This window comes from Hemitrygon akajei, chromosome 14 (genome assembly GCF_048418815.1).
Source record: "Hemitrygon akajei chromosome 14, sHemAka1.3, whole genome shotgun sequence".
Classification (NCBI taxonomy): domain Eukaryota; kingdom Metazoa; phylum Chordata; class Chondrichthyes; order Myliobatiformes; family Dasyatidae; genus Hemitrygon; species Hemitrygon akajei.
This window is the reverse complement of record NC_133137.1, coordinates 108746280-108763648: the sequence shown is the minus strand read 5'-3', so window position 1 is coordinate 108763648 and position 17369 is coordinate 108746280. Positions and strand designations below refer to the sequence as shown.

The following is a 17369-nucleotide window of genomic DNA, read 5'->3' as shown; positions in this document are numbered from 1 at the left end:
ATGAAATGTCCCAGTTGTTCTGGAGAACCCCATCAGTACGGCCTCTCCTCTTGTGGGATTATCTACATATTGTGTCAAGAAACCTTCCTGAACACACCTAACAAACTCCACCCCATCTAAACTCCTCACTCTAGGGAGATTCCAATCACTATTTGGGAAATTAAAATCTCCCACCACAACAACCCTGTTATTATTACTCCTTTCCAGAATCTGTCTCCCTATCTGCTCCTTGATGTCCCTGTTACTATTGGGTAGTCTATAAAAAACACCAAGTAGAGTTTTGACCCCTTCCTATTCCTAACCTCCACCCACAGATACTCTGTAGACAACCCCTCTATGACTTCCTCCTTTTCTGCAGCCGTGACACTATCTCTGAACAACAGTGCCAAGCTCTCACCTCTTTTACCTCCCTCCCTGTTCTTTCTGAAACATCTAAAGCCTGGCACTTGAAGTAACCATTCCTGCCCCTGCAGCATCCAGGTCTCTGTAATGGCCACAATATCATAGCACCAAGTGTTTATCCACGCTCTAAACTCATCCACTTTATTTATTAGACTCCTCGTATTAAAATAGACACATTTCAAATCATCAGCCTGAGTTCGTCTCTTCTCTATCACCTGCCTATCCTCCCTTTCACACTGTCTTTAGGCTTTCTCTATTAGTGAACCAACTTCCTTTTCCTCCATTACTCCAGTTCGGTTCCCACCCCTCCAGCAATTCTAGTTTAAACTCACCCCAATAACCTTTGCAAACCTCCCCACCAGGATATCGGTCCCCCTCAGATTCAAGTGCAGCCCGTCCTTTTTGTACAGGTCACAATTGCCCCAGAAGTGATCCCAATGATCCAGAAATCTGAATCCCTGCCCCCTCCTCCAATCCCTCAGCCATGCATTAATCCTCCATCTCATTCTATTCCTATACTCTCTGTCACGTGGCACAGGCAGTAATCCTAAGATTACTACCTTTGAGGTCCTACTTCTCAACTTCCTTACTAACTCCCTGTAGCCTGTTTTCAGGACCTCCTCCCTTTTGTACCATGACCTCTGGCTGTTCTTCTTCCCACTTCAAGATATCATGGATGCGATCAGAAACATCCCGACCCTGGAACCTGGGAGGCAAACTACCATCCGCATTTCTTTCCTGCGTCCAAGAAAAGAGTGTACAAGAAAAGTGGGAGTATGTTAAGTTGGCATTATAGGTTGGAAGGAAATTTGAAATACCTTTAGCCATACAATAGGACTAGGTGATGAGATACTTTAGTATGTTGGTTATGTAGAGTTGTATGATTAAACTGAATGGGAAATTGAAATGCATCAGGATTAATGAGAGTTGTAATATTAGGCCGGGTGGGATAGTAAAGGGTCCTGTAAGTGAATAGGATTATATGATTAGGCTGAGTAATACATTAGATATATCAGGAGCGAATAGAAACATAGGATTAGGGTGGATGTGATATTAATGTGTGCATAGTTATGTAAAGTTGTAGAATTAGGCTGGATGAATATTAACTTTTCCTGAATGGGCAGAGGTGACAATAATTTATCTATTTCACATTTTAGGGGATCCTTGGATTCGAATCCATTTTGAAGAGCCTTCCCTCAGTGAAAGCCAGAAACTTCTTCTCCAGCACTCACTGGTTATTGGGGAAAAGGTGGAAGTTGTTCCCTTAGTTATGGAAATAATCCAGTTCCAGTCACAGGGAGAGAAAAGCCACAAATGCCACGTTTAGTGGGACATTCATAGGTAAGATGCACATCAGGGAAGTATCATGAGACTGGAGAAATTTGCCTTGTGTTCTGATACAACATGGCAACATCGGAATGGTTGCAACTCGTATGCAGAGACTGGAATTAAGCATTATGCACTTTTATAGTGGGCAATTAGCCCAATGCCACAGAGTTTAATTTCTATTGCTCTGTCTTTCTGAATCTTATTAAATTCCAGCAGTGATGATGTTTAAAAACAGAGTGCTGGTGTGTTTAAAATAATTGCTCATCAATTCTACACACAAACTGTCTCAAATTACTCACATATTGCAGAGGTGCCAAAGGGACTCTGCTGCGGGTAAATAAGTCAGTAAATTGAATGATGCAGTTTAAGATGATTAAAGAGCAAAGCAACAATTCAATTCATTTCTAACATAATAGAAATTGTGAATCAGAAATCCAGCTTCAAACTTTCCAGTGATAACAAATTGTGGTCTCTGGTTATTACTGGGGAAGTCAGCAATGTAGTATAAACAGTGATAGACAGGAGCTACAGGGAGGTAGTTACCCCAACATAGTGGTACCAATGACATAGGAAGAAAATGGGAGGAGGTTCAGAAAAAAGAAAAAAGAAAGGAAGCTGAGAAGCAGGACCTCAAGGATAGGAATCTCGGGATTGCTGCCTGTGCCACACAATAGTGAAGATGGAAATAGAATGAGGTGGCAGATGAATGCATGACTGAAGAATTTGAGCAACAGGCAGGGATTCAGATTTCTGGATAATTGGGACCTCTTTTTGGGCAGGTGGGACCTGTACAAAAAGGATGTGGTGCACTTGAATCTGAGGGGGACCAATATTCTTACAGGCAGATTTACTAGAGTTGTTGGGAGAGGTTTAAACTAACATGGCAGGAGGATGGGAACCAGTATGATAGAGCTGAGGATGAGCCAGCAGGTTTACAAGTAGATGATGGGTGTAACATGAATGTAAGGAAGGACGATGAGGAAGGTTTTCAAAGCTTGCAGAGGGATTTGGACCAGCTGGAAAAATGGGCTGCAAAATGGCAGATGGAGTTTAATACAGACAAGTGTGAGGTATTGTACTTAGAAAGGAAAACCCAAGGTTGAACATACAAGGTAAATGGTAGGGCACTGAGGAGTGCAGTAGAACAGAGGGATCTGGGAATACAGATACAAAATTCCCTAAAAGTCACATCACAGGTAGATAGGGTCGTAAAGAGAGCTTTTAGTACATTGCCCTTTATAAATCAAAGTATTGAGTATAAGAGTTGGAATGTTATGGTGAGGTTGTATAAGGCATTGGTGAGGCCAAATTTGAAGTATTGTGTGCAGTTTTGGTCACCGAATTACAGGAAGGATATTAATAAGGTTGAAAGAGTGCAGAGAAGGTTTACAAGGATGTTGCCAGGACTTGAGAAACAGAGTTACAGAGAAAGGTTGAATAGGTTAGGACTTTATTCCCTGGAGCGTAGAAGAATGAGGGGAGATTTGATAGAGGTATATAAAATTATGATGGGTATCATGAGTTATCATGGGTGACTTTAACTTCCCTAATATTGATTGGCACTTGATTAGTTCCAAGGGTTTAGATGGGGCAGAGTTTAAGTGTGTCCAGGATGGATTCCTGTCACAGTATGTTGACAAGCCGACTAGGGGGAATGCCATACTAGATCTAGTATTAGACAATAGACAGTAGGTGCAGGGGTAGGCCATTCAGCCCTTCTAGCCAGCACCACCATTCACTGTGATCATGGCTGATCATACACAATCAGTACCCTGTTCCTGCCCTCTCCCCATATCCCTTGATCCCGCTATCTATAAGAGCTCTATCTACCTCTTGAATGCATCCAGAGACTTGGCCTTCACTACCTTCTGGGGCAGAGCATTCCACATATCCACCACTCTCTGGGTGAAAAAGTTTTTCCGCATCTCTGTTCTAAATGGCCTATCCCTTATTCTTAAACTGTGGCCTCTAGTTCTGGACTCACCCATCAGCAGGAACATGCTTCCTGCCTCCAGTGTGTCCAATCCCTTAATAATCTTATATGTTTCAATCAGATCCCCTCTCATCCTTCTAAACTCCAGTGTATACAAGCCCAGTCTCTCCAATCTTTCAACATATGACAGTCCCGCCATTCCGGGAATTAACCTTGTGAACCTACGCTGCACTCCCTCAATAGCAAGAATGTCCTTCCTCAAATTTGGAGACCAAAACTGCACACAATACTCCAGGTGGGATCTCACCAGGGCCCTGTACAGCAGCAGAAAGACCTCTTTACTCCTATACTCAATTCCTCTTGTTATAAAAACCAGCATGCCTTTAGCTTTCTTCACTGCCTGCTGTAACTGCATGCTTGCTTTCATTGACTGATGTACAAGAACACCTAGATCTCGTTGTACTTCCCCTTTTCCTAACTTGACTCCATTTAGATAGTAATCTACCTTCCTGTTCTTGCCACCAAAGTGGATAACCTCACATTTATCTACATTAAACTGCATCTGCCATACATTTGCCCACTCACCCAACCTGTCCAAGTCACCCTGCATTCTCATAACATCCTCCTGACATTTCACACTGCCACCCAGCTTTGTGTCATCAGCAAATTTGCTAATGTTACTTTTAATCCCTTCATCTAAATCATTAATGTATATTGTAAACAGCTGTGGTCCCAGCACCGAACCTTGCGGTACCCCACTGGTCACAGCCTGCTATTCCGAAAGGGACCCGTTAATCACTACTCTTTCTTTCCTGTCAGCCAGCCAATTTTCAATCCATGTCAGTACTCTGCGCCCAATACTATGTGCCCTAATTTTGCCCAATTAGGGAACGACCAGGTCAGGTCACAGATCTGTCAGTGGGTAAGCATCTGGGGGACAGATACAGTGGGTAAGCAGTGGGTAAGCATCACTGCTCCCTGGCCTTTAGCATTATCATTGAAAAGGATAGAATCAGTGAGGACAGGAAAATTTTTAATTGGGGAAGGGCAAATTATGAGGCTATAAGGCTAGAACTTGTGGGTATGAATTGGAATGATGTTTTTACAGGGAAATGTACTATGGACATGTGGTTGATGTTTAAGGATCTCTTGCAGGATGTTAGGGATAAATTTGTCCCGGTGAGGAAGATAAAGAATGGTAGGGTGAAGGAACCATGGGTGACAAGTGAGGTGGAAAATCTAGTCAGGTGGAAGAAGGCAGCATACATGAGGTTTAGGAAGCAAGGATCAGATGGGTCTATTGAGGAATATAGGGTTGCAAGAAAGGAGCTTAAGAAGTGGCTGAGAAGAGCAATAGAGGGGCATGAGAAGGCAAGTAGGGTAAAGGAAAACCCGAAGGCATTCTTCAATTATGTGAAGAACAAAAGGATGACAGGAGTGAAGGTAGGACCGATTAGAGATAAAGGTGGGAAGATGTGCCTGGAGGCTGTGGAAGTGAGTGAGGTCCTCAATGAATACTTCTCTTTGGTATTCACCAATGAGAGGGAACTTGATGACGGTGAGGACAATATGAGTGAGGTTGATGTTCTGGAGCATGTTGATATTAAGGGAGAGGAGGTGTTGGAGTTGTTAAAATACATTAGGACAGATAAGTCCCTGGGGCCTGACGGAATATTCCCCAGGCTGCTCCACGAGGCGAGGGAAGAGATTGCTGAGCCTCTGGCTAGAATCTTTATGTCCTCGTTTTCCACGGGAATGGTACCAAAGGATTGGAAGGAGGCGAATGTTGTCCCCTTGTTCAAAAAAGGTAGTAGGGATAGTCCAGGTAGTTATAGACCAGTGAGCTTTATGTCTGTGGTGGGAAAGCTGTTGGAAAAGATTCTTAGAGATAGGATCTATGGGTATTTAGAGAATCATGGTCTGATCAGGGACAGTCAGTATGGCTTTGTGAAGGGCAGATCGTGTCTAACAAGCCTGATAGAGTTCTTTGAGGAGGTGACCAGGCATATAGATGAGGGTAGTGCAGTGAATGTGATCTACATGGATTTTAGTAAGGCATTTGACAAGGTTCCACACGGTAGACTTATTCAGAAAGTCAGAAGGCATGGGATCCAGGGAAGTTTGGCCAGGTGGATTCAGAATTGGCTTGCCTGCAGAAGGCAGAGGGTCATGGTGGAGGGGGTACATTCAGACTGGAGGGTTGTGACTAGTGGTGTCCCACAAGGATCTGTTCTGGGACCTCTACTTTTCGTGATTTTTATTAACGACCTGGATGTGGGGGTAGAAGGGTGGGTTAGCAAGTTTGCAGATGACACAATGGTTGGTGGTGTTGTAGATAGTGTAGAGAATTGTCGAAGATTGCAGAGAGACGTTGATGGGATGCAGAAGTGGGCTGAGAAGTGGCAGATGGAGTTCAACCCGGAGAAGTGTGAGGTGGTACACTTTGGAAGGACAAACTCCAAGGCAGAGTACAAAATGGCAGGATACTTGGTAGTGTGGAGGAGCAGAGGGATCTGGGGGTACATGTCCACAGATCCCTGAAAGTTGCCTCACAGGTAGATAGGGTAGTTATGAAAGCTAACACCCCATAAGCTTTCTTAAGTCGATGGATAGAGTTTAAGAGACACGATGTAATGATACAGCTCTATAAAACTCTGGTTAGGCCACACTTGGAGTACTGTGTCCAGTTCTGGTCGCCTCACTATAGGAAGGATGTGGAAGCATTGGAAAGGGTACAGAGGAGATTTACCAGGATGCTGCCTGGTTTAGAGAGTATGGATTATGATCAGAGATTAAGGGAGCTAGGGCTTTACTCTTTGGAGAGAAGGAGGATGAGAGGAGGCATGATAGAGTTGTATAAGATATTAAGAGGAATAGACAGAGTGGAGTTTAGGAGACTACTAGACAGGTATATGGAGGAATTTAATTTGGGGGGGTTATATGGGAGGTAGGGTTTGAGGGTCGGCACAACATTGTGGGCCAAAGGGCCTGTAATGTGCTGTACTATTCTATGTTCTATGTTAAAGATAACCTGGGAAGATGGTCAGGTTAAACAGCCCATCATCATCTTGGATCTGTGAATGACTTCATTTGCCATGCTTAAGAGCAGTGCATCCTACCTCTCTTACACTTATCCACAGAAATGTCCAAAGATGAATTGCAACCAGAATTTGAGGAATAACCCTTCCAGTAGTCAACATAGGTTGCAACCTCTCATTCATGCTGAAGACACAGCAGATGTATTTCTTTGGACCTTAGATTTATTGGTTTGTCAGGATTCCATTGACCAACAATAAACAAAATGTCTATTAATTATTTCTTTAAAAAATCAGGCTGCGGTGTAGCCCATACACACAAGTATAAATCAGCCTTAAGAGGTGAAAATTTTCAGAAGATCGTTATCACAGGAGATTAAATTGGAGGAGAGTATATAGATAGGATGTGGCTCTGATGGAGAAATTTTAAATTGTAGTTTGGTTAGAAATATTCTATGTCAGTGAGCTCTGGGATAAACAGGATATAATAGAGATTAGGCAGCTGATTGACCTTTGATTTACACCAAACGGAACAGCGATCACCCTTTGGAATAGTCAAATCTAAATAAAAATATGACTACGTTTCAGCAGCTGATGAGCAAGTTCAAGGGTTAAGTCGAATAATGTTATTGAGTTGGAAATAAGCTGTCTAGTTAAAGTGGCAGATATACAGGCAGAGGCTCTGAACTTCCACAGCAAGGAGTGAAAAATGGCAACAGACTGGTTCAGCTTCAGTTTCCTTTAACGGAAAGCAACTAAGTCAGTGAATCAGGAAAAGACTCTGGTGGGGAGCAAAAACATTGGGATTGTTCCTAACAGCATTTAGTTTGACTGAGTTTCTGCTCATCTGCTCAGAATGTTGGATAGACAGTCCAACAATTTAAAGAGTGGAAGGACTGAAAGAGGAAACTCGAGAGATTCTGCAGATGCTAGAAATCCAGAACAACAAATACAAAATGTTGGAGGAACTCAGCAGATCAAGCATCATCTATGGAGAGGAATAAAGAGTTGACAATTCAGGCTAAAACTCTTCATCAGGATGGAAAAGAAATGAGGAAGAATAAGAAGTGTGTGTGTGGGGAGGGGTGTAGGTAAGCGTGCAAGTTGGCAAGTGATAGGTGAAACCAGAAGGTGGGTAGGTGGGGGAGGATGATGAATTGAGAATCTGGGAGGATTTATAGAGTGGTGGCAAGGATTAGATGAGTGTCATCAGCTTATGTATTCTTCAACACTGAGGTAGTTCTTCATTCTCTGCTTCTGTGTTCCATACTGGATGCTCCACTTACAATGCTAAAGTAAGTTTACCATGGTCTTTGCAGTGCCATTACTTTACAAAGACTGGGTCACCCAGCTACCCAGCAGTGTCCACCAAAGTCAATCAACAAGTGTACTTTTAGGCCTCAGCAGTGGTGAAGGAATGTTGAGATATAGAATATGCTGAGAAGGTAAGTTGGCAGGATGAATTGGTGTAAGGGAAACATGACATTAGGGATAGAGGGTGATAATGAGTTTGTGATATTTAAAGATCTATGAGAAAGGGGGATTGATGAATATGAAGAATAGGTTGATAGGTAGGATTAGGGTTATGTGGAGAGGAAGAGGAAATGGATAGGGGTTGAGATTTATCAAAAAGTAAAACTTTTGTTGGTCTAAAAGCCTCCTTTATTCTTATACATTTTTTTCTTTTCCTGTTTCACATTGTGATCAAGAGAACCAACAGAGATTGTCCTGCCTGTATACTTGTGGGAAGCACACCTCAGAGGCACTAACTGTTATATTCTTCACTGGCAGCAGAATTGAAGGCTGACTCTTCTGTCACAGTAATAGAAAGAAGCAACAATTCCACTTTCGGGAAAGTTAGACTGTATTTATCAAATTCTGATCCTGACTCAAAGGGCAAAGCTCCTGTAAATATGAGCCGCTGATTAGGAGTTCACATGGTTTCATTCATAGCCAAAAGCACCCAAGGACAGAGAAATTACTGAGACATAATATTAATTTCAATCAGGGTGAAAGAATAATGCAAACCGATTGACTGCCAGAAGGAGCTACCAATAAATTGGTAAGTCTTGGGTATGGGGAGGGTGCGGGAGATTTGAGTGGAGGGAAGTTCTTATAGATGCATTCATGTTTTACATTGACTGACAATCAGTCTTACTTCAGAAACAGGTGACTCCTTCAACACAACATTTGGGTGAGGTTAATGGAGGGAGATTAAACATAGCGTCATAGAGCACTACAGCATGGATACCAGTCCTTTGTCACATGTACATTACATTGAAATATTGAAACATACAGTGAAGTGTGTCATTTGTGTGAATGACCAACATGATCCAAGGATTATGTTGGGAGAACCCCACATGTAACTCTGCCATGGATGGTCCCAAGCCCAGCTGCAAAAGGAGCAGAGTTGAGCAAGGCACTAGCAATCCCATCCTATAAAAATCCAGTTCTACAGAAACACCAATAGAAGCCCCAAATACCTCATCCCTGGGAGAAGAAGGATCTTCAGAGATGGGCTGTACCTGGGGACACATTGAAAGACTGGCCCAGGACAGAGGGCTTTGGCAAGCTACTCCAGTAAGGGGGATGGGCTATGAAGAAGAAGAAGGAGAAGCCTGCAAGTGTCACCACACTTCTCTTGCCAACATTGCATGCCCACAACTCACTAAACCTCGCCATATATCTTTGGAACATGAGAGGAAACTGAAGTACCTGGAGGAAAACCACCCAATCACAGTGAGAATATACAAACTCCTTACATACAGCAGCAGGAATTGAACCCCAATTGGTGAATGCTAATAATATAAACTGATGCGCTAACTACTACACTACTATGACACTCCATTCTGGACTTTTTCTAGTTTAACTAGGCCTTTCCTATAACATGGTGACCAAATCTATACACAGAACTCCCAAGTGTAGCCTCTTAAAATGCATTCATTTTAAGAGGTCTAGAATATAAGAGCATGGATGTGATGCTGGCTTTATAAGGCACTGGTGATGCCTCACCTTGAGTATTGTGAGAAGTTCTGGCTCCCTATCTAAGAAAAGATGTGCTGGCATTGGAGATGGTTGTTGACTTCAAGAGGGCATGGAGCAACCACTCCCCGTTGAACATCGATGGCTCCTCGGTAGAGATTGTTAAGAGCACCAGATTTCTTGGTGTTCACCTGGTGGAGAATCTCACCTGGTCCCTCAACACCAGGTCCATAGCAAAGAAAGCCCAGCAGCGTCTCTACTTCCTGCGAAGGCTGAGGAAAGTCCATCTTCCACCCCCCATACTCATCACATTCTACAGGGGTTGTATTGAGAGCATCCTGAGCAACTGCATCACTGCCTGGTTCGGAAATTGCACCATCTCGGATCGCAAGACCCTGCAGTGGATAGTGAGGTCAGCTGAGAAGATCATCGGGGTCTCTCTTCCCGCCATCACGGACATTTACACCACACACTGCATCCGCAAAGCAAACAGCATTATGAAGGACCCCATGCACCCTTCATACAATCTCTTCTCCCTCCTGCCATCTGGGAAAAGGCACTGAAGCATTCGGGCTCTCACGACCAGACTATGTAACAGTTTCTTCCCCCAAGCTCTCAGACTCCTCAATACCCAGTGCCTGGTCTGACATCTTGCCCTATTGTCCTGTTTATTGTTTCTTGTAATGCCTCCACTCTTTTGTGCACTTTATGCAGTCCTGGGTAGGTCTGTAGTCTAGTGTAGTTGTGTGTTTTTTTTCTCTGTGTTGCTTTTTTTTACGTAGTTCAGTCTAGTTTTTGTAATGTGTCATGTAACACCATGGTCCTGAAAAAGGCTGTCTCATTTTTACTATGTACTGTACCAGCAGTTATGGTCGAAATGACAATAAAAGTGACTTGACTTGACTTGAGAGGGTTCGGAGGAGGTTCAATGGATGAAAGGACTATCATATAGGGAATGTTTGATGATTCTGGTTCTGTACTCACTGGAATTTAGAAGGATGTGGGGTGTCTCATTGAAACTTTTCAAATGTTGACAGGCATAGACAGTGTACATGTGGAGTTTCCCTTAGTGGGGAAGTTTAGGACGAGAGAGAACAGCCTCAGGATAGAGAAGCATCCATTTAAAACAGATGTGGAGAAATTTCTTTAGCCAGAGGGTGATGAATTTGTGGAATTTGTTACCACAGTCAGTTCTGGAGGCCAGGTCGTTGGGTGTATTTAAAGCAGAGATTGATAAGTTCTTGACTGGCCACAGCATCAACGGGTACAGGGAGAAGGTTGGGGCGTGGAGCTGAGGAGGAGAAAAAATGATCAGCCATGAATGAATGGCTGAGCAAACTCGATGGACCAAATGGCCTATTTCTGCTCCTATGTCTAACGGTCTAAATACAGAAAACATGCCCAATTAGTTTAATAGGAAAGGGGCATTTTGTTTTATTGCAACATGCTTTATTGGTTGTGTCAACATTCTAATTAACTGTCCTTTGTTTCTTGTTGGCTTTTCTGATCAAGCTTCAGTTGTGATTACACATCAGATGAATCCAATGTTGTAAACAATCTTCTTCACCAGCTTAGTATAAGGCTTTGGCAGCATTTGACTTTGACCTTGACCACTTGATTACATGTGACCTTGTAATCACCAGAAAGTCAAATTGTTTATTTGCTTTGGTTTTTGCAGCTATCACAAGTGATGCAGCAAAATCACTGTACTCCACCTTCATCAAAACCCATGTTTCTCCAATATCCAATTCCAGTTCCACCTTGGCTTTCAATACATAACAAACTGGCTGTGGTTTGTAATAAATAGGTTACACTCCTACATTAATGAAATACAATTACAAAGAAAACACAGCAGCACCACTACTTCCTTAGGAATTTGTGGAGATTCAGGATGACATCTAAAACTTCGACAAACTTCTGTAGATGTGTAGTGGAGAGCATATTGACTGGCTGCATCACAGCCCTGAAAATCCTACAAAAAGTAGTGGACACAGTCCAGCCCTTCATGGGTAAAGCCCATGCAACCATTGAGCACATCTACATAAAATGCTGTCACAGGAAAACAGTATCCTTCATCAGGAACCCCCACCACCCAGGACATGCTCTCTTTTCACTGCTGCCTTCAGGAAGAAGGTATAGGAGCCTAAGGCCTCACACCACCAGGTTCAAGAACAATCATCAGGCTCTTGAACAAAAGGGGATAACTTCACTTGCCCATCATTGAAATGTTCCCATAACTAACTGACTCACTTTCAAGAGCTGTCTCTTTTATTCTCAAAATTTATTGTTTAATTATTTATTATTGATAATTTCTTCTTTTTGTATTTGCAGTTTGTTGTCTTCTGCGCACTGGTTGAACACCCAAGTTAGGTGGTCTGTCACTGATTCTGTTATAGTTGTTATTCTATAGATACCTTGAGTATGCCTACAAGAAAATGAATCTCAGGGTTGGATATGGTGATATATACAAACATGTATGTACTTTGATAACAAAATTTAATATTTACTTTGAACTTTACTCTTTAGTACTTTTGTCAGAATCATCAGACATAGTACTCAATGATATCTAGTAACACTTTTTTAGTAAAAAGAAGCTCAGTTTTGGTTCTGCAGAAGTTCAGCTCCTCGTTATGGCCTTAGTCCAAACATGGACAAAAAGACTGAATTACAGTGGTGACATGAGAGTACTGCCCTTGATATCAAGGCAAAATTTGATCAAGGAGCCTTGACTAAAGGGGAGTCAGTGGAAATCAGGAGGAAACCCTTATGGTGGTTGGAATCATACCTTGCACAAAGACATCCTCAATCATAATGTCAGAGGTATGTATGTTCACTGATGATTGCACAGGTTCAGCACCATTCATGACTCCTCAGATAATGAAGTAGTCCACAACCAATTGCAGCAAGAACTGGACAACAACCAGGATGATAGTTGATGAGGAACATTCATGCCACACAAGTGCCAGGCAGTGACAATATCTGACGAGAAAATCAGGCTTTCACCCATTGAGATTCAATTGCATTCCTGTCATTGAACTCCCCCACTATCAATATCACAGCATTACTGTAAACTAGCGGCTGAGCTGGAGTATCCATGTACACAAGTGGCTTAAAAAGCAGATCAGACGTTTAGAATTCTGAGGTGAATAACTCAACTGCTAATTTCTCAGAGCCTGTCCATAGTCAACAAGGCTTATGTCAGGAGAGTATTGAAATTAAATTTGATTTAATTCTCTCATCAGTTAATCCACAAATCAGTTTATATCTGGAAGCTCTGACAAGAACTCAACAAAGTTGCAAAGAAGAAAGGCTTTTCAATACCACAACTGATGGACTCTTCATATTACTGTATCTGTGATTTGGACCTGTGGGGTTCAGCTATCATTGCAATAAGGAGTTGAAACATTCCTCTCACTCTTCATCATTTTGCAAATGCTTGCTGCAATTATGATGTATTTGTTGCTCTTTGGGGCTCAAGTAAGTTGATGAGGAATATCTCAGATTCAGCTTCATTTGAGGTGATGATTTTCCTTCTATTGAATTAGCTTGTTGAGTATTCCAGCAATCTCTGCAGTTTGTGAATTCAAATGTGAATTCAAAGATTTCAAAGATGTTCTTTTAGAAGAGCTGGAAAAGCAGGAAACCCATTTGGGATAATGATCTGATGAAAGGTCATCTTGACAAGAATGGTTTGGACCCAAATGCTGGAGTATCCAATGCAAGGATTGAGACATGGTATCAAACTGGATCAAGGTCTGAGCACCAAACGAAAACTAGACAATATCAGTAGTTGAGCTTACAATTGAGCACTGAACCTCAGTTCAGATGCTCTTTAAATACTCAATTCTTGGTGCCTAAAACATGATTGCCAATTTATGGAACCATCCTGAATCCTTAAAGAGGCCACACCAGCTATTCATACGCCAGAGACTGAGAGCGTCTAAATCCTGGAAGCTGTTGCGGTTGGGAGCATCTTGTAACAGGACCCCACTCCCCTACATCCAACTCCTGACATCCCTGGCTGCCTGGAGAATTGGTGATGGTAGTCATGATGAGTGTAGGAACCAAAATGACTCTTTTAGGTACCCAGCATCTCTCCTCAGGTCCGAATCCTACCCAGTCCACAAGGTATTTCCGGACACCCTGAACAGTACATGAGTCAAAAAGTCTGCTCATTGTGAATACCTGTTCTCCTCGACAAACTGGGCTGGTGGTGGGGCTGATGGTGGTAGGACTAAGGGGCTGGTGCAGATAGGTTTAAATTTAGAGATGTGGAAGGTGGGATTGACCTTCAGGGTCTTGGGGAACTGCAAGGTGTAAGCCACCAGGTTTGCTTTTCTCAGGACTTTGAAGCGTCAAATAAACTTGGGCGCCAACTTTCTATACTCCACCTGGAGAGGCAAATCGCAAGTGAATAGCTAGACCTGTTGCTTAGGCTGTAAATAGACAATAGATAATAGACAATAGGTGCAGGAGTAGGCACTTTGGCCCTTCGAGACAGCACCGCCATTCAATCTGATCATGGCTGATCATCCACAATCATTACCCCGTACCTGCCTTCTCCCCATATCCCTTGACTCTGCTATCTTAAAGAGCTCTGTCTAACTCTTTCTTGAAAGCATCCAGAGAATTGGCCTCCACTGCCTTCTGAGGTAGAGCATTCCATAGATCCACAACTCTCTGGGTGAAAAAGTTTTTCCTCAACTCTGTTCTAAATGGCCTACCCCTTATTCTTAAACTGTGGCCTCTGGTTCTGGACTCCCCCAACATCGGGAACATGTTTCCTGCCTCTAACGTGCCCAATCCCTTAATAATCTTATATGTGTCAATCAGATCCCCTCTCATCCTTCTGAATTCCAGTGTATACAATCCCAGTCACTCTAATCTTTCAAGATATGACAGTCCCGCCATCCCGGGAATTAACCTCGTGAACCTACGCTGCACTCCCTCAATAGCAAGAATGTCCTTCCTCAAATTTGGAGACCAAAACTGAACACAATACTCCAGGTGTGGTCTCACCAGGGCCCTGTACAACTGCAGAAGGACCTCTTTGCTCCTATACTCAACTCCCCTTGTTATGAAGGCCAACATGCCATTAGCTTTCTTCACTGCCTGCTGTACCTGCATGCTTACTTTCAGTGACTGATGAACAAGGACACCTAGATCTTGTTGTACTTCCCCTTTTCCTACCTTGACACCATTCAGATAGTAATCTGCCTTCCTGTTCTTGTCACCAAAGTGGATAACCTCAGATTTATCCACATTAAATTGCATCTGCCATGCATCTGCCCACTCACCCAACCTGTCCAAGTCACCCTGCATTATCCTAACATCCTCCTCACATTTCACACTGCCACCCAGCTTTGTGTCATCGGCAAATTTGCTAATGTTACTTTTAATCCCTTCATCTAAATTCTTAATGTATATTGTAAATAGCTGCAGTCCCAGCACCGAGCCTTGCTGTACCCCACTAGTCACCGACTGCCATTCTGAAAAGGACCCGTTAATCCCTACTCTTTGTTTCCTGTCTGCCAACCAATTTTCTATCCATGTCAGTACCCTACTCCCAGTACCATGTGCTCTAATTTTGCCCACTAATCTCCTATGTGGGACCTTAACAAAGGCTTTCTGAAAGTCCAGATACACTACATTCACTGGCTCTCCCTTGTCCATTTTCATAGTTACATCCTCAAAAAATTCCAGAAGATTAGTCAAGCATGATTTCCCCTTTGTAAATCCATGATGACTCGGACCAATCTTGTTACTGCTATCCAAATGTGCCGCTATTTCATTTTTCATAATTGACTCCAGCATCTTCCCCACCACTGATGTCAGGCTAACTGGTCTATAATTCCCTGTTTTCTCTCTTCCTCCTTTCTTAAAAAGTGGGATAACATTAGCTATCCTCCAATCCTCAGGAACTGATCCTGAATGTATAGAACATTGGAAAATGATTACCAATGCGTCCATGATTTCTAGACCAACCTCATTAAGTACCCTGGGATGCAGACCATCAGGCCCTGGGGATTTATCAGCCTTCAGTCCCAGCAGTCTACCCAACACTATTTTCTGCCTAATGTGAATTTCCTTCAGTTCCCCCATTACCCTAGCCACTATTACATCTGGGAGATTGTTTGTGTCTTCCCTAGTGAAGACAGATCCAAAGTACCTGTTCAACTCGTCTGCCATTTCCTTGTTCCCCATAATAAATTCACACATTTCTGCCTTTAAGGGCCCAACTTTGGTCTTAATTAATTTTTTCCTCTTCACATACCTAAAGAAGCTTTTACTCTCCTCCCTTATATTCTTGGCTAGCTTACCTTCGTACCTCATCTTTTCTCCCCATATTGCCTTTTTAGTTATCTTCTATTGCTCCTTAAAAGTTTCCCAATCCCCTGGCTTCCCCCTCATCTTTGCTATGTTTTACTTCTTCTCTTTTATTTTTATACTGTCTTTGACTTCCCTTGGGTAGTGGGTCCCTGTCTTCTCCTTTGGTTTGGCTTGATCTCCGTCTTCCGGGTTGAGGCCAGCAAAATCTCTTTCCCTAATCCATCTTTACTTGCAGCGTTGGATGAGATCTTCAGCCGCAGGGATCCCAACCTCGGCCTCTTGTTCCAGAAAGAGAGGTGGAGGATAACCAAACTCACACTTGAATGGTGACATCCTGGGAGCTGAATGCTGTAAGGTGTTGCGGACAACCTCTGCCCACATCAAATAGTCACACCGCTCATCAGATCTTTCTGATGCTAGACATCTTAAGGTAAGTTCTAAATCTTGGTTGATCCACTCAAAGCAGCCATTGGACTGCAGGTGAAACCCAGAGGAAAGGCTTGTTGTTGCCCCTATCAGCTTACAGAACTTCCTCCAGAAATGTGATGCAAATTTTGGACCACAAACTGAGATAATGTCCACTGGGTATCTGTGGATCCACAAGACCTAGTCTAGAACAATTTCTGCCACCTCCACCATAGATGGTAGCTTCTCCAAGGCAATGAACTTGCAGGCTTTTGAAAACTGGTTGCCAATTGTCATAATGATTGTCTTCCCCTTGGATGAAGGAAGACATGTGACAAAGTCTATGGAGATGTGTGCCCATGGTCTTTCTGGAACAGGTACGGGATGGAGGAGCTCTTGAGGTCACGTACAGGGCTCCGTGTTCAAGATGCACACCTTGCATGCCTGCATGCACTGCCAAACTTCCTTCATCATTCTGGGCCACCAATACCTCCTCGTGATAAACCTGAGGGTCTTGGCAATCCCAGGGTGAGCAGTGAGTCTCAATGAATGTCCCCATTGGAGCACCTGGGACCAATGGAAGTGAGATGAACAGCCGACTCAGAGGACCATTCTTAGGAACCTCCTCTTGCACTTGGGCCTTGCGAACAAGAATATCGATTTCCCTAATGAATTGGCACTACCACCCTGGTTTGGGGCAAAATGGTGGTTGGCTGTTCCTCTCATTCTGGTTCATCAAACTGATGGGACAAGGCATCAGGCTTCTAGTTCTTTTACCCCAGTTGGTAGGTCAGGGTGAAATTAAAGCGATTAAAGAACAAAGACCACCTGGCCTGACTGGAATTCAGCCTCTTGGCCTTCTGGATATAAGCTAGGTTCCCGTGTTCAATCCAAATGATAAAAAGGTTCTTGGCCCCCTCTAGCCAGTGATGCCATTGCTCCAAAGCTAACTT

At 43.1% G+C, this 17369-nt stretch overlaps 1 protein-coding gene across 2 annotated transcripts in view; it reads left to right on the top strand.

Moving 5' to 3' along the window:
• cimap1b (ciliary microtubule associated protein 1B) overlaps positions 1-17369 on the top strand; it is a 62943-nt gene that overhangs the window by 1457 nt on the left and 44117 nt on the right. The window contains exon 1 of one of the 2 annotated variants that reach the window (XM_073066912.1): positions 8664-8761. The exons of the other annotated variant lie outside the window; for it this stretch is intronic. The gene's annotated coding sequence lies outside the window, so the exon portion shown is untranslated. Of the gene's footprint in view, positions 1-8663; positions 8762-17369 lie in introns of those variants that run through there. 2 annotated transcript variants of the gene reach the window in all.